Genomic DNA, 14,537 nt, shown 5'->3' on the forward strand with positions numbered 1-14,537 from the left:
TGTCTAGATAATGGAGACATAACAATAGTATTACTAAAACGTTCATCAGTACTTAGAAATGGATATTTAAGTATTGGATAAAACGACGCTCAGATAATTACTTCGTGGATTCTATCACAATAATATCTTATATTCTTAAAACGGAGATATATGAGTTGTAATTTACAAGTCGGTTGTGCGTTGGTATTATGAAAACACATCAGTAACATGATGTTATAAAACGCAATGTCAAGCATTTTTGATGAGTAAAAGATACAAGCATATTAGTCGAATTTTTTTCATTTCTTTTTCCCTAACGGGAAAAGCGATATCTTTGGGCCCCTCGGTGATTTGGTGTTGACTTATAGTGTTAAGCCCATCCAATACTAAATTGATGTGTTCAATTAGAAGTCTTATGACGTCATCACAAATCATAAATCGGGAAACAAAATTTTGGACGATGAGATTGATTCTAATCCATGTCTCATGTCTGCATGATATCTTAAAGAATGGAGGAATATTTGATCACTTATTTTAGGGCCAATGTCCGATCAGATCAGAGTTTGGTAGTTGCTTTGAAAGCACACTTTGCTGTCTAACTTAGAAGTTATACTGGTAATTATAGTTATAGACTTATCCAAGTAGGAGACTGTTTGATTAGGTATCTAAGCCAATAATTGAATTAGTATATACTTGAATTATTAGCATAGTCCTTTTGGGTTACCCTCGAAATTAGTAATTGAATATGATGACTTTTAGAGAGAGAGAGAGATAGACTAATTTATTGGTATATTATACGATTAATAAATAGCAATAAATGAATGTGTTAACATATTATGAAAATAATATATTAAGTAGAAATAGTGTTATTTAATCAATAATTAATCATAAATTAATTAGATTAATTAAACGTGCAGGGGTCTAACTGTTGGGTTTTCTATGCATCAAATACACTCTAAGCTAGGCAGCGGAAAAATCGAAACAATAATATACCTAAGTGCACATCCACCCTATGGATGTATGGTTTCATGCTAATTATATCTACCCTAGAAAACATAAAAACAAAGAAGAAAACATACCTCTTATGTAGCCCTTGATCTCCATGCTTAAGATCTTGATCCTCCATGAAGTTGCTTGGATTAGAGGACCCAAACCATAATCCCTCTAATGGTATCACACCCAATGACACCAAAGATTGGTATAAAAATAACTAGGAGAAGGGTCAATTTCACAAACCCAAAGAGGGTTAAAAATTGTCCCTAAGAGGGGGAGGAAGAAGGGTTGGCGAAACTTCAAACCAAGGTGCAAGGAAGAATGAAATCCCTAAGGCCCTATTTATAGCCTTAGATCCCTTCCTAGGTTTTGTACTACTTTCGATGTGGGATGGGAGCATAACCACGAAATTTCATTCCTTTCCCATGTGGGATGGAGTGATTTTCATCCAACCCTAATTTCATAAGGGTTCTAGAACATTCCTTATTAACCAACTATCAATTACTGATTATCCAACCCTTTAATTAATTAAACTATTAATTAATTCCCAAAATATATTTCCAATTAGTTTCTAATTAATTATTAACCATAATAATTAATAAACCAATTTCTCCTTTATTTATTCTACTCAATTTCGGTCTTGAGGCCGACCAAAAGGACCCTTTTATTTTTAGAAATATTACCAATAGTTAATGACCTTGGACACTATTCCAACAGTCTCCCACTTGGACAAATCATCAACTATATTAGGATCAATACTTCTCAATAATCAACAGAGAGTTATCCATCCAATGCAACTACCGAACTCTTGATCTAAACAAGATTCAACCCTTAGATAAGTGATCAACTATCCCTTCGTTCTATGATATTTTTATGAATTCAAGACATGGATAATGGTTACTCTCAGAATTCAAGATTAAGTTTCTATATATAGATTTATGATGACTGCATCTGACTACTAAATTGAACACATCAATTCTAGTCAGGGCTTGGCCAAGCACTTTATATGTCACACCAAATCATTGAGGGGCCCATAGATATCTCTTATCCTATTAAGCCAGAAGGAATGAATAAACTTCGACTACATAGTTTTTGTCTCTTACATCGTGTCACACATGGACATACTGTTAGGTTTTGAACACTATAAAATTTCCTAATTGCACATTAGGGATGACAGTGGGTCCAAACCTGGACCGGATGGACCCGGACCCGAAAAACCCAGAACCGGTTTATGGGATTTTGTAGAACCGGAAACCGGACTGGTATAGAGGAACTGGTTCCGGTTCGGTTCTGGGTGCGGTACCGGGTAAAATGGGTGTAGAACCAGAAAACCCGGAAACCTCAAAGTGGGTAGGTTGGAACCGAATAAATGAGTTTAGAACCAGAAAACCCGGAAAAACCGGAATTTTTTGGTAATTATTTACTACTTAGTGGGTTAAACTTTGAAAATTTTCATATTGATATAACCCGACTTTGGGGGACTATAACTCATTAAATATGAAACCAAAATTAACAAAGTTATAGTCTAAAGTCATGTACAAACTCTAAAATACACTCTAGAAAAAACCACATGTCAATTCGACTTTAAACGAATGAGATATGCATGTGTTAACATTTTCACATAATACAAAGTACAAAAACAAATAGTTGAAAAGTTGAAAATTTTCAATTTTGATATCCCGACTTCGGATGACTGTAAATCATTAAATATTAAACCAAAAATGACAAAATTATAATCTAAACTCATGTACAAACTGTAAGCTACAAGTTGGAAAAAACCACATGTCAATCCGACTTCAAACGAATTAGATATGCATGTTTTAAAACTTTCACCGAATACAAAAAAACTGATTAACTAAAAACTTCTAGCTTTGATATCTCGACTTTGGGGGACTATAAGTAAATGAATATAAAACTAAAATGGCAAATTTATAGTCTAAAATCATGTAAAAACTCTAAAGTACATGTTGGAAAAAACCGCATGTCAACCGGAGTTAACACGAATGAGATATGCATCTTTTAAACGTTTCATAAAAACCAGTTCTGGCCCCTGGTTCCGGCCGTAATTGCTTTGGATCTATGTTTTCTCTAATTATACAAGCATTTTTGTTTTCCAAAGCATCCACCCTTGTTAGCATACAATTAAAGCTATATAGAATTAAAACATAGTTAGGTTGTGAGTTCTTGACCTTAGGAAGCTTGAGCACCTCAAGTGTGATGCCTCTAATGGTTCACAAACACCAATATGCAAAGGAGGTCCTAAGAGAATAAGTTACTTGTCTCTATTGAAGGTGTAACCGATTTTGGTGCATCTATAGTTGTAGCAGGTGCTAGGGTTACACTTTGTAAACCTTAATGATCCATAACTTTCCACATTCCTACGATCCATGGGTTTAACCTCTATGGACTATCCATGGGTTATATTATTGGTTTAGCCCACTTACATAATCATGGATCACTTAGCCTATACTATAAATATCATTGATTTACATAATCAATCCCTCCATATTTAATTGGTCTCTTTTGACCACAAAATTAATTCCAAATTAATTATTGGAAAATACTAATTAAACAACCATATTAATATATTATACTTATAATATATTAATAAATCATAAATAACCTTATTCTCATAAAACCATCCTATCAAATTGCACTGGTGAAGGCAACCCAAAAGGACAATATTACTATCAAGTCAAGTATATATCAGTTATAGTTATGGGCTTAGACACCAAATCCAAGAGTCTTCTACTTGGATAAGTCTAATAATTATAGCTGCCTATGTGACTTCAGGATCCGACTCAACAATCATAAGCTTCCAAAAGCCGCAGTCAACTCTGACCCAGTCAGTGACGCATCCTTTAGATAAGGGATCATATACCCCTCTGTTCTCAAGATATCAGCTGGACAAATACATGGAACAGTGTCATACTTATTGTCCAGCAGTTTGTTTCCCGATTTCTGATTCGCATGACATAGAACATAACTGAACACATCAATTTAGGTCTGACCGGGCCCGACACATAAGTCAAAACAGAATCATCGAGGGGCCCAAGATATCACTTTTAATCCTCTTAGAATAAAAGGAACAGATAAACTTCGACATTATATGCTTGTACTAACTATTCATTAAATCATGCACAATGACACGTTTTATAACATTAAGTTACTGATCCGTTTTCGTGCCATCAATGCATGACTAACTCATAGTTAACAACTCATATATCTAGGTTTGAATACATATATATATATATATATATATATATATATATATATATATATGATATTATCGTCTCACGATCACTCGTGATAAATTCGATGAAGTGATTCAAGTGAACGCAGGTTGATCCAATACTCAAAATTTATTTCAGAAGTACTCATGAATGGTGTAGCAAACATGTTGCAATGCCTAAATCCTTAGACAAACCTACAAGCCAACTCATAACAGTCTTCTTTCATACCTACTTCAAAAGTATGAACGATTGTGGATAGTTTGAATAAATCTTATTTTTCTGAAAGTCAAAACATGTAAAGTGAAACAATAGTAAATAATTGACACCAAACAATAACTTTACTTATAAATAAAACTCCTTTTATTTATCATCAAATGTCAATTACAATTTATCTATTACAAGTTTCGGTTTATCTAATCACTAAAACTAATATCGTCGATTAGCCCAATGCCCCTCGCATGCTGCAAGTGCTTAACTGTAACGCCCGTACATCAGGGCTAGTCAATTTAGAGACGATAGGCGTCAAAAATGATTTTTTGATGGAAGATTATCTAGAAGGATTAATCTTAACCAAGTTGTAGTATATGTCACAAGGTTTCCGTGCATATAAAGAACGCCAAAATCCGAGTTATAACGAAGAAGTTATGAATTTATAACGAAGTTTTTCTGTCGCGGCCTACTAAAAATAAATAATAAAAATAAAGTCAAAATTAGCCGACGGAGTCTAAATGAAAGTTGTAGAGCGTAGTCTCACCTTCGCGTGGATATAAAGAACGTCGAAAACGGAGTTCGTATGAAGAAGATATGAATTCCGAAGTTTATTAAATAAATTTTATTTATTTTTAATCTTTTAATCCGGCATTATCCGAAGACGAGTCACCGGTCCGATCCGACGTACGCCCCGCGTACTCCGAAGAGTGTCGACATTTTGGATGACGCATGCAGTGACGATTTCGGAAGCAGTACGCGCTGCGTACTGTAGTACGCCTCGCGTACTCCGAGGCTCCAGCCTCCTATAAATAGGATCCGAAGGCAGCCGAGTCTTTTGGCAATTTCTTCTCTTCTCTCTCCCGTTTTGCATCGTTTTGCGTGCCAGAAATATCCCGAAGCCCCGGTATTATTCTCGAGCCCCGAGGCAAGTCCCGAGATCCCGAAGATCCCGAGAAGTGCGGTTCCCGAGCCGAAGCTCTGCCCGCGAGAAGTTCGATTTTTGAAGAGATCTTCTAGATCTGCTGAGGATTACTACTTCTGCAAGTCGTAGTGCTGTCCGATCATCTTCTGATCAAGTGAGTGTATACTACCTTTCACAAACACGATAATAATACAAGTATGGTTTGAGTGTATTAATTATATTGCTGTTTATACGAGTGAGTGTATACTACCTTTCACAAACACGATAATAATACAAGTATGGTTTGAGTGTATTAAGTATATTGCTGTTTATACGAGTGAGTGTGTAGTTACTTTCTTCTAACACATAAATATTAAGTATTTTCTATAAAATACGTGCTACGTGTATGATATAAAGTTGTTTATATGTGTGGATGTATAGTCCCTTTCATAAACACGGGTATAATACAAGTATTGTTTGAATGTATCTGTATATGTTTGGGAGAGTGTGTGGTTACTTTCTTCCAACACATAAATAAGTATTTGTTATAAAATACGTGCTATGTGTTTATATATTGTTGTTTATTTGAGATGAGTATGGAATGAATGTCTTATATAGTTTTTAAATGAGTTAAACTGTATATGTATTCCATATCTACAAAGTTGTTGGGTAGAACATGGGTAGATGAGATAGTTGGTATGTGATAAAACGATGATGTATGTAAGATGATTAAGAATGATATTGGCAGATGCACCAATTAGAGAATGTCATAATACTAGCAGATGCGCTCAAGCATAGTATTGGTATATGCACCAAAGAGAAAGTGACATAATACTAGTAGATGCACTTAAGTATAGTATTGGTAGATGAAACTAAAAGAGCATGCCTTAATGCTAGTAGATGCGCTTGAGAATAATATTGGTAGATGCACCAAGTAGTGAATGTCGTGATCTTGGCAGATGCGCCAAATAGAGATTGTCATAACAATGGCAGATGCGCTTATAGGATAATCTTGGCAGATGCGGTTATAGGATAATGTCGGCAGATGTGCCTAAAAGAGAATGTCATAAACCTCGCAGTCGCGCCTCATAGTGTATGACGTAATCCTGGCAGAGGCGCTTAAAGGATAATGTTGGCAGATGCGCCTTATGTAGCAATGGAAGTTTGTGTAAATTCCTTAGGTCAATCCTTAGGAATGAAGGAATGACGAGTAGTTGAATTCCTAGGGTAAAATCCTAAGAAACATAATAGGGGTGAGTAATTGAGTTGATTGTTTGATGGTTGAATATAATAATTGTATTATTGTGGGTTGAAAACCCTATATGCTCACCAGGCTCCCAAGCCTGACCCACTCAGTTTTCTTTGCATTACAGGTAATGGCACAAGAGTATAAGTTGGTGGACTTGACGAGAGATTTTGGATTATAGGCCAGTAGTTATGAATAACTGTTGTAAGGTCTATTTATTATTGTTTATGCTTTTGGTCTGTATCGGAACATGACATCCCGAGGTTTTATTATTTAATGAAAATACATTCTTTTCGAGAAATGTTTTGATAAATGGTTATCATATTTTATTTTGGGAACAAATTCCGCAACCGTTTTCTTTAAACGATCACTCTGATTTATAAAACAAAGCATAAACAAATCGGTCTTTTATGGCCATGAAATTGGGGATGTCACAGTTGGTATCAGAGCATTAGTTTAAGCGAACTAGGAATTTGTAGGATTTCTAGACTTAAACTTAGAATGCTAAGTAATGGTTGTGAGGAGTGTGTCTAAAATATGTTAGGTAGTACACCTAAATTGACACAAGCACTAGTTTATTTTAGGAATGATGCCTAAAATGCTCTTATGTGCAAAATGCTTTGTGTGATAGCTATATTGATGCTATTATTTGTTTGGATCTATCGTCTGTTGCCGACCGGATCTGGAAACCTTATGTGTGTAGGATTCTAAGCGTACGTCTACGATATTAGAAGTAGCATGTAAACGTTTCGAAGTGATAAGGAAGATTTGAATATCTATCGTGATTGAGGATCTAATTTCACCTTATTCGGTGTATAGATCAAAAATGGTGAGAACAAGAAGTGGAGTTGGAAATGCTGATGAAAACAAGAATCAACCACCAGTGATTGAACAAATACTTGTCGTAGCAGCAGCACCTGAGCCAATAACCATGGCTGGTGTGCAATTGATGATTCAAACAATGTTGGATCGTCAGATGGATGAAACTAGGCGGTTGCTTCAACAGAATCGTGAAGAACTGTCAATTCGTGTGGAAGAGCCTGAATTAAATGAAGGGCACTCGGAAGGTGGAAAATTTAGTGGGTCTGTTGGTCAAGCCAACCCACCGATAGTTAGGCAAGATAACCATGATGGAAGGAATGATGGAATGGGATGCAAGTACAAGGACTTTCTAACTTGCAAACCATCGACCTTCAATGGAAAGGAGGATCCGATTGGGGTTATGAATTGGATCTCTGAAATGGAGTTAGCCTTCATGACTTGTGGCTGCAGAGGTAAGTTGCAGACTATCTATGCAGTGCGTCAGTTCCAAGGTGGAGCTGTTCGTTGGTGGAACACTTTGGGGAAGATCCTAAGTCCTAATGAGCCACTGCAATTGACATGGGCAGAGTTCTTGGTGCAGTTCAAGCGCAAGTTCTGCTCGGCTCAAAATCTATTGGAGTTGGAGAATAAGTTTCTGATATTGAAGAAAGGCAACATGTCAGTGGATGAATACACTAATGCCTTCACAGACAAGATGGAGTTTGCTTTACGCATCGTCCTAGACGAACTGACAAAAGTCGACCGGTACGCAAAGGGACTCCCTTGGGAGTATGCGGTGCCAGTGCGTCAGGCACCTACTCTAGAGGCAGCTATTTGGGCTGCCAAGTCTGTTGAGAATATGATTAAGGGGAGAACTGACAGTAAGGTTGAAGTTGGCGAGAAGAGAAAGTTAGAAGGAACTTCAGGTTCTAATGAGAAAAGAAAATCCTCGAAGTCTGGAGGAGGAGGGAGGGATGAGGAACGGTGGTGCGATAAGTGCAAGAAGAAGCACTCAGGAAAAATGTGGCGTGGAAGTGACATTTTTCAAGTGTGGAAAGCATGGGCATTACGCCGATGAATGTATTTTCAACAAAAAGGTGTGTTACGAATGTAACGAAGAGGGGCACTTCAAGCAAGACTGCCCAAGGAAAAATCAAGCAGCAAGGCTAGAGGCGCCGCTAAAGCTAAAGGCAAGAGCATTTCAAATGATCCTTGACGAAGCAGATGGCAATGCAAGGAATCAGGAATAAGGATCTTATATCTAAAGATCAAGTTATAAAGTAGCGATATGAAAAGTAACATGTGGTGTAGCCTATTAGAGGCATAGTATAGGGTGAACTTGAACTTTTGTGTAATCGTTTCAAGGAATTAATATAAACCCTATTTTTGCTAACTGATGTGTTGAATGATTGTCTGATTTTCTTGTATGGTGACTTGGTTGACTGCGGGACAATACTTGGGACGAGTACGAGTAGGTGTGAAAGGTAGTAGATGCATATACTACCGGAAGCACAGGACTCGCACTTGGATCAGGGAAAGTCACAAGGTTACCAAGAAGCTAGTGATTGATTCCATTTTATTCTGGTATGTCATTACCATTGTTTCGGTGATGACTAGTAAGATGGTTCTTGTTCCGACCCTAGTGGTCATGTTTAAATTTGAGTTCGACTACGAGGAGTATGTTACGTGGTCTAGAGGACCAAGTTAGATGTAACATTTGACTTAAGTCAGAAGGTTGAAGTTAATGCGATTGATAGTGTCGCGCTCGTTGTTAAAAGAAGTTTGCAGGTAGAAGTGCTACATGCTGAAATGTGATTATATCACATTAGAATATGAAGAAAGGTATATTCCATTCTGGAATTTAACATTATTAAAGACTGAGTCTAAGCGCCGCATCGTGCGATGAGAGGTCAACAGAACACGACCCATCGGTTTGTTACAATAGATAAAGGAAAGTATTTATCCTGAGAAGAAGAAAGAGTCCATAATAACGACTTATTTGGTAACTCGAGGGTTACGATTGAAAGTACAACATAGTATGATAAGCAGATGCAAGATTGAGCATCGTCTGCGGTCAAGAAAGCCATAGAGTTAAATACTCTTTCGAGGAAACATAGAATTTACGGTTATTACCTAGGATGAAGAGATAACGTGTGGAATCATTATGCAAGTCCTATTCCGTTGATGATTCCGGGACGTAATCATCCTAAGGGGGAGATAATTGTAACGCCCGTACATCAGGGCTAGTCAATTTAGAGACGATAGGCGTCAAAAATGACTTTTTGATGGAAGATTATCTAGAAGGATTAATATTAACCAAGTTGTAGTATATGTCACAAGGTTTCCGTGCATATAAAGAACGCCAAAATCCGAGTTATAACGAAGAAGTTATGAATTTATAACGAAATTTTTCTGTCGCGGCCTACTAAAAATAAATAATAAAAATAAATTCAAAATTAGCCAACGGATTCTAAATGAAAGTTGTAGAGCGTAGTCTCACCTTCGCGTGGATATAAAGAACGTCGAAAACGGAGTTCGTATGAAGAAGATATGAATTTCCGAAGTTTATTAAATAAATTTTATTTATTTTTAATCTTTTAATCCGGCATTATCCGAAGACGAGTCACCGGTCCGATCCGACGTACGCCCCGCGTACTCCGAAGAGTATCGACATTTCAGATGACGCATGCAGTGACGATTTCGGAAGCAGTACGCGCTGCGTACTGCAGTACGCCTCGCGTACTCCGAGGCTCCAGCCTCCTATAAATAGGATCCGAAGGCAGCCGAGTCTTTTGGCAATTTCTTCTCTTCTCTCTCCCGTTTTGCATCGTTTTGCGTGCCAGAAATATCCTGAAGCCCCGGTATTATTCTCGAGCCCTGAGGCAAGTCCTGAGATCCCGAAGATCCTGAGAAGAGCGGTTCCCGAGCCGAAGCTCTGCCCGTGAGAAGTTCGATTTTTGAAGAGATCTTCCAGATCTGCTGAGGATTACTACTTCTGCAAGTTGTAGTGTTATCCGATCATCTTCTGATCAAGTGAGTGTATACTACCTTTCACAAACACGATAATAATACAAGTATGGTTTGAGTGTATTAAGTATATTGTTGTTTATATGAGTGAGTGTATACTACCTTTCACAAACACGATAATAATACAAGTATGGTGTGAGTGTATTAAATATATTACTGTTTATACGAGTGAGTGTGTAGTTACTTTCTTCTAACACATAAATATTAAGTATTTTCTATAAAATACGTGTTATGTGTATGATATAAAGTTCTTTATATGTGTGGATGTATAGTCCCTTTCATAAACACGGGTATAATACAAGTATTGTTTGAATGTATCTGTATATGTTTGGGAGAGTGTGTGGTTACTTTCTTCCAACACATAAATATGAAGTATTTGTTATAAAATACGTGCTATGTGTTTATATATTGTTATTTATTTGAGATGAGTATGGAATGAATGTCTTATATAGTTTTTAAATGAGTTAAATTGTATATGTATTCCATATCTACAAAGTTGTTGGGTAGAACATGGGTAGATGAGATAGTTGGTATGTGATAAAACGATGATGTATGTAAGATGATTAAGAATGATATTGGCAGATGCACCAATTAGAGAATGTCATAATACTAGCAGATGCGCTCAAGCATAGTATTGGTATATGCACCAAAGAGAAAGTGACATAATACTAGTAGATGCACTTAAGTATAGTATTGGTAGATGAAACTAATAGCGACAAAAGCTTTTTCTTTCCTTTCAAAGAGGCATTCGATGCCATCATCATTGACTTATGCCTTCTCAACCTATCTGGAGTAGGTCTTTGCCGAGAAGTCATATATTATTTACGGGATAGAAAGTCCGTATAAGAAGATCGCCCGGGAGGGGGTTTTGCCACTAAATGCTAAATCAGATACTGTCTCCGAAGATAAATAACTAGGCTTTTTCGATTCACCAGTCGCGGAAGCTGAATTAAGAAGATAAGCCGCTGAAGGGTCTGTCTCCCGATCGGATGCTGTCCTTCTCAAGCTCAAGATACCCGATTTGGTGTTCGTAGATAGCACCTGACAGAGTTTAGTCAGTTATCACGGATGAAAAAGTTAGCGAGCACAGGAAAGAGAGAACAGCTAGTCAAATTACAACCTTCTTCAACTGCTGAGTCAACCCTAAAAGTGGATCTGGCATCAAGCCTATCCCTTGAACCTTTTTCCGGGATCAAGTACTACTTATAGAAATAGAAAGCACCAAAGGTAAGGCGGGTTAAGTTAGGGCATCAGTTGCTTCAACTAAAGAATCAGTCAAAACGAACCCTGAAACTAAATCCGCAACAGAGCGAGTAGCCAGGTGTGAATGTTATGGATCTAGCTCTTCACGAGCAGCAGAGCTAGACAAGCAAGCAACAAGGCTTCAGTCGGGTGTTTATCCTGATGAAATAGAATATATGTATATACAGGCTCGCTACTACTACTCGAACTACCCGAGACAGAACCAGACTTGCGTAGGAAAGAAAACAAAGTAAGTCCTCTCCTTAGAAACTAAAAGAGCATGCCTTAATGCTAGTAGATGCGCTTGAGAATAATATTGGTAGATGCACCAAGTAGTGAATGTCGTGATCTTGGCAGATGCGCCAAATAGAGATTGTCATAACAATGGCAGATGCGCTTATAGGATAATCTTGGCAGATGCGCTTATAGGATAATCTTGGCAGATGCGGTTATAAGATAATGTCGGCAGATGTGCCTAAAAGAGAATGTCATAAACCTGGCAGTCGCGCCTCATAGTGTATGACGTAATCCTGGCAGAGGCGCTTAAAGGATAATGTTGGCAGATGCGCCTTATGTAGCAATGGAAGTTTGTGTCAATTCCTTAGGTCAATCCTTAGGAATGAAGGAATTACGAGGAGTTGAATTCCTAGGGTAAAATCCTAAGAAACATAATAGGGGTGAGTAATTGAGTTGATTGTTTGATGGTTGAATATAATAATTGTATTATTGTGGGTTGAAAACCCTATATGCTCACCAGGCTCCTAAGCCTGACCCACTTAGTTTTCTTTGCATTACAGGTAATGGCACAAGAGTATAAGTTGGTGGACTTGACGAGAGATTTTGGATTATAGGCCAGTAGTTATGAATAACTGTTGTAAGGTCTATTTATTATTGTTTATGCTTTTGGTCTGTATCGGAACATGACATCCCGAGGTTTTATTATTTAATGAAAATACATTCTTTTCGAGAAATGTTTTGATAAATGGTTATCATATTTTATTTTGGGAACAAATTCCGCAACCGTTTTCTTTAAACGATCACTCTGATTTATAAAACAAAGCATAAACAAATCGGTCTTTTATGGCCGTGAAATTGGGGATGTCACATTAACCCTAGTCAGTCCCTTTGTGAGAGGATTTGTTGGGTGGTCCTCTAACGATATCCTCTTTATCACGAGTTGCCCTTCTTCTACTTGATGTCTTATGAAGTGGTACTTTTTGTCGATATGTCTGGATCTTCCATGATCTCTCGGTTCCTTGGTTAAGGAAACCGCCCCTTCATTATCGCAGGAAATTTCCACATGCTCCTTTATGGATGGAATAACTCCAAGGTCTCCAATGAAGTTTTTCAACCATATCGCCTCCTTCACTGCTTCGCTTGCTGATATGTACTCTGATTCACATGTTGGATCAGCTACACTCTCTTGCTTGGAACTTTTCCATGTCACTGCTCCTCCATTCAGGGTAAATATCCAGCCCGAGTGAGAGAGGAAATTATCTCGGTCGGTCTGAAAGCTCACATCGCTATACCCTGTTAGTCTCAAGTCATCACTCCCACCGAGGGTAAGGACCCAGTCCTTAGTCCTCCGCAGGTACTTAAGAATGTTCTTAACCGCATTCCAATGAGCTTTACCAGGGTTCCCTTGATATCTATTGACCATGCTCAAAGAAAATGCCACAACAGGGCGAGTACAAGTCATATCATACATGATCGAACCAACTGCAGAAGCATATGGTATATGACTCATTTCTGCTATCTCAACACCTTGTCCAAGTAGATACTTTGACTAAGTCCTATTAGTCTTTTATTTCTATTTCTTAATATCCTTATCCCTAGGATATAGGCAGCTTCTCCAAGGTCCTTCATAGCAAAACACTTCCCAAGGCAAGACTTGACCTACTGAAAGGTTGGGATATCATTTACTATGAGTAGTATGTCATCTACATACAACACCAGAAATATAACTATACTCCCACTAGCTTTGACATATACACAGGACTCTTCCTCTCTTCTCGAAAATCCGAACTCTTTGACTTTCTCATTAAAACAAAGATTCCATCTGCGAGATGCTTGTTTTAATCCATATATGGATTTCTCAAGATTACACACTATATTAGGTTACTTTGCATTGACAAAACCCTCTGGCTGACTCATGTAAACATCTTTAGCCAACTTTCCATTAAGGAAAGCGGTTTTGACATCCATTTTCCATATTTCATAGTCATGAAATGCAGCTGTGGCTAGCATAACCCTTATAGATTTAATCTTCACTACTGGTGAGAAGGTCTCATCATAGTCAACTCCTGGAGTTTGAGTAAAGCCCTTCGCAACTAGTCGCGCCTTATATGTGTGTACATTCCCATCCATGTCAGTCTTCTTCTTGAAGATCCATTTGCACCCGACTGTCTTACGGCCTGGTACATTATCAACCAAGTTCCAAACTTGATTGTCATACATGGAATGAATCTCACTATCCATAGTCTCCTTCCATTTAGCAGACTCGGGGCCTGCCATGGCTTCCTTGTAGTTGTTAGGCTCTTTCAAATTTATCAGTGTGCTATCATTGATAAATGTATCACCTTCAGCTGTTATATGAAAACCATATAACACAGGTGGAACACTAACTCTACTGGAACGCCTCAGGGCTACAGACCTGTCAATTGGTTCAACCGGAGTTCCTCCTCGGGTTAAGTGCTAGTGTTTGAGGTTTCTTCATCACTTAACTCTTGAATCTCTTCAAGGTCAATTTGCTTCCCACTGTCCTCTTGGCATATGAGTTCTCTCTCTTGAAAGACTCCTCTCTTCGCAACGAAGACGACATTGTCACTCGGTCTATAGAAGACATATCCAAAGGACTTCTTCAGGTAGCCGATGAAAATACATCACTCACTCTGAGGTTAGAGCT

Source organism: Lactuca serriola, chromosome 8, assembly GCF_051521515.1.
Source record: "Lactuca serriola cultivar US96UC23 chromosome 8, Lser_US96UC23_V15, whole genome shotgun sequence".
NCBI classification, from domain to species: Eukaryota; Viridiplantae; Streptophyta; class Magnoliopsida; order Asterales; family Asteraceae; genus Lactuca; species Lactuca serriola.